The sequence below is a fragment of the Melospiza melodia genome, unplaced genomic scaffold (assembly GCF_035770615.1).
Source record: "Melospiza melodia melodia isolate bMelMel2 unplaced genomic scaffold, bMelMel2.pri scaffold_18, whole genome shotgun sequence".
NCBI lineage: Eukaryota > Metazoa > Chordata > Aves > Passeriformes > Passerellidae > Melospiza > Melospiza melodia.
In genome coordinates, this window is record NW_026948525.1 from 17346229 (window position 1) to 17352149 (window position 5921).

Sequence of the window (5921 nt, forward strand, 5' to 3'; positions counted from 1 at the left end):
ATGGAGGGAGAGACTGCAAGGAAGAGGAAGATGCCCCAGGACACCCAGGCAGGTGAGGAGGAAGTCAGTGCCCCTTTCCCCCTCTCTCCTGCTCCATCTCCCAGCCCAGCACGGCCCCTGGCGCAGGACAACCCTGCTGCCAACGCCGTCCTTCTGGGGATGCACTGGGGGGATCTCCTTCCCCTTCCCTCTGGCACGGAGGCAAATCCCATCCTCTCCTTGTCATTCCTCCCCCAGAGAAGGAGCTGAGGATGGAGACCAAGAAGGACACATCCCCACGGCAGAACCTTGTGGAAGAGGCCGTTTTGAGCAGGGCCACGGTGCAGAATTGCAACTGGGAGGAAATGCGTCAGAGATTCCACAGGAGTAGGGGCTGCAAACCCAGCCCAGTGTGCTCTGAGGAGGAAAGACCCACCCTGAGCCATGAAGGTGGACAGAGCTTCAGCCAGAGCTCAGAGCTGGTGGTCCATGAGCAGCTTCATGATGGGGAGAATCCCCACAAGTGCTCAGAGTGTGGGAAGAGCTTCAGGCACAGCAGCACCCTGATCAGCCACCAGATGACCCACACTGGGGAATGGCCCTACAAGTGTGGGGAGTGTGTGAAGGGCTTCAGCTGCAGCTCCGCCCTCATCACCCACCAACGCATCCACACTGGGGAGAGGCCCTACGAGTGTCCCCAGTGTCAGAAGAGGTTTCAGACAAACTCCAGTCTCCTCTAGCACCAGCAGATTCACACTGGGGAGAGGCCTAACGAGAGTAAGGAATGTGGGATGAGCTTTAGCCAGAACTCTAACCTGATCTCCCACCAGAAGACCCACACCAGGGAACAGCCCTATGAATGTGGGGAATGTGGGAAAAGCTTCAGGCAGAACTCAAACCTGATCTCCCACCAGAAGACCCACACCAAGGAACAGCCCTATGAATGTGGGGAATGTGGGAAGAGCTTCAGGTAGAAGTCTCTCTTGAGCTGCCACCAGAGGATCCACACTGGGGAAAGACCATACAAGTGTGGGGAATGTGGGATGACCTTTAGTAGAAGGCCTCAACTGATCATCCACCAAATGACCACATGGGGAGAAGCCCTACAAGTGCCCTGAGTGTCAGAAGAAGTTTCACACCAGTTCTCATCTCCTCCAGCACCAATGGATTCACACAGATGAGAAACCCTTCCGCTGCCCTGACTGCGGGAAGGGCTTCAAGCACAACTCCACCCTCATCACCCACTGGTGCATCCACACTGGGGAGAGGCCCTATGAGTGTCCCCAATGTGGGAAGAGCTTCTCCAGCAGCTCTCACTTGACCAGACACGAACGGAGTCACCAGTAAAAGAAACCCTGCCCATGCCCCAACTGCAGGAAGACTTTCATGCCCAGCTCCAGCTTTATCCCCCATGGGAGAACCCACGTTGGGAAGAGCCCTGGTGATCCATGTTCCCTGTGATCCATGCTAGGAAGACACCTGTACCTTTTCTTGCCCCTGCCAATGTGTGATGTGGGATGGAAGAACATGAGGGTCTGGCTATGGCCCTGTCATTACATTTACTCCCACCTCAGGCCATTGCCAGGGGCAGGAAAGGGACTCTCTCTCTCCCTGAGGAGAAGGGTGAAATTTCCAGGCTTGGGAAATTGTGGCCAGGAAGACCCAGTGAGTTATGTTTAGTTTTCCCTGTAAACAGTTTTATTTATCCCTTCTGTTATCAATATTGTTTTTGTTCCTGTTTGTTCCTTATCTCGTTGGTGTTTCCACTAAATTGTTCTTATGCCAGCCCAGAATCTTTGCCTTTTTTGCTTTCCATGGGAGACAGGAGGGCAGCGAAGGCAGGGCGGTTTTAGTGGGGGCAGGAAATTGGGGAATCCCATTCCTGAACCCCGGCCCGTTGACACCGAGCATCCCAGCTGGTCCCAGCCCTGGTGGCCATGGCAACAGCCTTGGAGCGGGTCCCTGGCTGGGGCTGTGGGAACCTCTTCCCTCTGGTGCCCAGGGACAGGAGTGGAGGGAACGGCTGCAGCTGAGTCGGGGCAGGCTCAGGTTGGATGTCAGGAAAATGTTTTTGCTCAGAGGCTGCTGGGGCCCTGCCCAGGCTCCCCAGGGAAGGGTCCCAGCTCCAGGGCTCTCGGAGCTGCAGCAGTGTTTGGACAGCGCTGCCAGGCCCAGGCTGGCATTGTTGGGGTGTCCTGTGCAGGGCTAGCAGTTGGACTGGAGGATCCTGATGGGTCCCTCCCAGCTCAGCCAATTCTGTGGTTCTGGGATCCCATGAGCCTGGGGATGGGGCTGCCAATGGTTGCCATGGCAACGGGCCGTGGCTGCAGGCCTGAGCTGGTGTCCATGGCAACCACCCCTGGCATGGGGTCTCCATGGAGAAGAACAATTCTGCAGACATCAAGGTCACTGCAGAAGGAGGGGCAGGAGGTGCTCCAGGCACTGGAGACCCAGGCACCCTGCAGGAGAGCCATGGAGAGAGGGGCCCTGCTCCCAGGCTGGAGCAGCCTGTCCCTGGAGGAATGCATCCCCTGGAAGAGTGACCCATGCTGCAGCAGTTTGGGAAGGACTGTTGTCCCTGGCATGGACTCACACTGCAGCAGTTTGCAGAGGGCTGCTGCCCCTGAACTGGACTCACCTTGGAGAAGCTCCTGCAGAACTGTCTCCCTTGGGAGGGACCCACGGTGCAGCAGGGGAACCACTCCTCTCCCTGAGCAGGGCCAGAAGCCATGGGTGATGAACTGACCGTAACCCCTATTCCCTGTCTCCCTGCACTGCTGAGGTGGGAGGCAGAGCTGGAAGGAGGGAGGTGAGTGGCTTATTTTATTTCCCCTTTTGCTGCTCTGACCTTGTTAGTAATAAATGATTTTCATATCTTTAAGCTAAGCCTGTTTTCCCAGGACAGTATTTGATGAGTGATCTCGCCCAGTCCTTATCTCAACCCACGAACCCTTTATTAAATTTTCTTTGTCCAGCTGCAGAGGGGAGTGAGTGAACAGCCCACATGGATGCCTGGCATTTGGCCTGGGTCAACCCACGACACCTTGGTACCACAGGGTCTCAATGGACCCTTGGCTCTATGGAGTCTCTTTGGTTCCACCAGGCCCTGCAGGGCCACTTAATTCAACAAGGGCCCAAAGTTTCCCAGTGGTCTCCAGGATTCCATGAGGCCCTGCAATGTCAAAATGGACCTTTGGATCCATGGGGGCCCACAGTGTCACAATGGGCTCTTTTGGTCCTACAGCTTCACAATGGCCCCTCGGTTCCATGTGTCCTGCACTGTTCCATGAATCCTTAGTTCCATGGGGTCCTCTAGGGTCACAATGGTCTCCTTGGTTTCATGGTGCCACAGTTGCCATAATTTCCATGGTATCACAACTGCCCTTGGATCCCAAGAGGCCCCAGAGTGTGAAAATGGCCCCTTGCTTCCATGACGCCCTGTAGTGTCACAATGGTGTCCATGATTCCATCAGGCCCTGCAGTGTCAACATGGACAGGTGGTTCAATGACACTCCACACTGTCACCGTGACCCCTTCATTCCACAGAGCCCCACTGTGTCACTGTGGTCTCTTTGCTTTCAAGGCTCAGAAGTGCCAGAATGACCCTTTGGTTCCATCAGGCCTTGAAGTTTCAAAATGGTGTCCAGGGTTTCATGAGTACTCCCTGTGTCACAAGAGACTCTTGGTTCCCTGAAGTTCTTCAGTGTCACAATTGACTCCTTGGTTCCATGAAGCCCTGCTGTGTCACAATGTCCATGGTTCCATGAGTGTCCATGGTGTCACCACGGTCTCCTTGGATCCCCAGTATCACCATGGTCTCCTTGGCACCATCCAGGCCTTGTAACAAGAGACAGGGAGCCATTTTGTGCCTTAGATGAAAAGCTGCAGCACTCATGGTTGTGAGGCTGTGTCCCTGATTAGAAACAAAAACCACCTGAATCTGAACACGAAATATCATCTCAAGTACCTTCAATACCAGCCTCGACAGAGGTAGAAAATACAAACAGGGATTCCCCAGTAAATCAAAAACAGGGACCATATTTGGAATGCAGCCAAATGCATTCAAGTGCATTCAAATGCACTCGATATGATGGGGAGGTGATAATCCCCTATTCCAAGAGTGAACTTAGGAAGGGCTGACTATTGAAGGAACTACAGAGAACCACAATATAAGAAACGCAGGTGGCAAAGGTAATTCTGGGATAGGGAGACCAGAAAGCAAGAGCAGATGAAGCAGTGCAGTCGCCACCAAGAAGATCACGTTCACGTGCTGTGGGCAGCAACCCCATCAGGCCGTGCCACAATCCCCTGGTACAAGAGGGGTTACGATGGTTCGTTTCACTGATCTCAGGGTGCAAAGACACACAGCAGGGGACTTTCAGTATTAACCAAAACAAATGCACCTTTTATGGAGTGCCCACAGCAGATGCAACACAAGGATTAGAAAGGAGATGAAGGATAGAGAGACAGAGAAAAGGAAGGGGGGAATAGCTGCCAACAGAGAGATGAAATCCTCGTGGTCGGGCCAATAGATCCGTCTGGTCACATCGGAGAGAGTCTCAAAGTCTTTGGTTAACTCAGGGCTCTTTTATAATCCACCGCCAAGAGGGGAGGAGGACGGCACATGGAGGGAACAGTGGAGCATAAATCCATTGGGAGCAGGTACAGACAGTCCAGTTCTGAACAGCACAAACCGGTGCCAGCAGTGAGCGGGGCCCGTGGTTTCAGGACTGGTTCCTATGGGAAACATCCCGCTTCCCATGGCAGACATCCCGCTCCAGTCAGGCCAGCACCCCTGGGTTAGAATTTGAAGGGTCTCAGTCTCAGTCCTTGGGGAGGGCTTCAATCTCCGTCCTTGACGGCAGCTGTGAGGCAGATGAGGGATCTCTGGACCATCTCTTACAGACTGACATCCCAACACATAAAAATAATTATGCCTTTCCCCTTAAAAAGAAAATTTACTGAATTCATAAAATTTAAATTATTTTTCCTATTTATAATAGTATTATTCTTTATTTGTATTACCAAATTGTAATATTTATATTTTAAAGTCCATACCTTTTTAGCAAGCAAAAAAATTATTGGTCATTGGTTCTAGAGTAACATAATTCCCTTCATTAATTCATTGAGCACTGTGGCTATTGATTTCTTCTTCTTTATGCTAATTAGTACCATTTAAAATCCTTCTGTGATTTTTTTTATCATTTTCACAGACACAGTAAAAAGGGCCATTTGGGGTCTGTGCAGAACTTTCTGGGGCACATTTGGGGCAGTTTTGTGTCTGGGGAGGGAATTCAGAGAGAACTTGAGGGTCTGGAGGACACTTGGGGGAGCCGGGTCGGCACTTGGAGGGGCACTCAGGATTCCGAGGGACAGTTCGGGGTCCGGGGCAGCACTTAGGGGTCCAGCGACGCCCTTGGAGGTCAGGGAGGTGAATCTGGGGCCCTTCAGGGTCCGGGCGGGCCCTTGGGGGGCTCTGGCGGGGCTCTGTGGGGCGCGGGGCGTGATGGGAGTTGAAGGCGCGGGTGTATTGCAGTTTATCATGGCCGCCGAGCATCACGGGAGTTCAAGGCGCAGCTGCAATGGCTCTCAGTGAAGGCACTGTGCATGACGGGAGATGAAGTCCCGGCTCCAACAGCACTGGACATGCGCCGCGGAGCATGATGGGAGCCGTAGTCCCGAAAGTGGCTCGAACGCGGCGTTTGCAGGCGCAGGAAGGCTCTTCGGGGAAACTTCTGCGTCCGAGCCACGACTTGAGGTCCTCGGGGGAACGCAAACGGTTCGGGAGCACTTGCGGGGATCTTGGGGAGCTCTAACCGGGCTCTTTAGGACGCAGCGCACGGCAGGAGTTTTAGGCGCCGGACGGTGTTCTGAGGGGCTCTGGGAGAGGAGAGGAGAGGGGAGGGGAGGGGAGGGGAGGGGAGGGGAGGGGAGGGGAGGGG

The 5921-nt window shown here is 53.8% G+C and overlaps 1 pseudogene; it reads left to right on the plus strand.

Annotated features, from left to right (window-relative positions):
* The first annotated feature begins 428 nt into the window (after positions 1 to 428).
* LOC134433420 (zinc finger protein 154-like) lies at positions 429 to 1128 on the plus strand (annotated as a pseudogene).
* The last annotated feature ends 4793 nt before the right edge of the window (positions 1129 to 5921 follow it).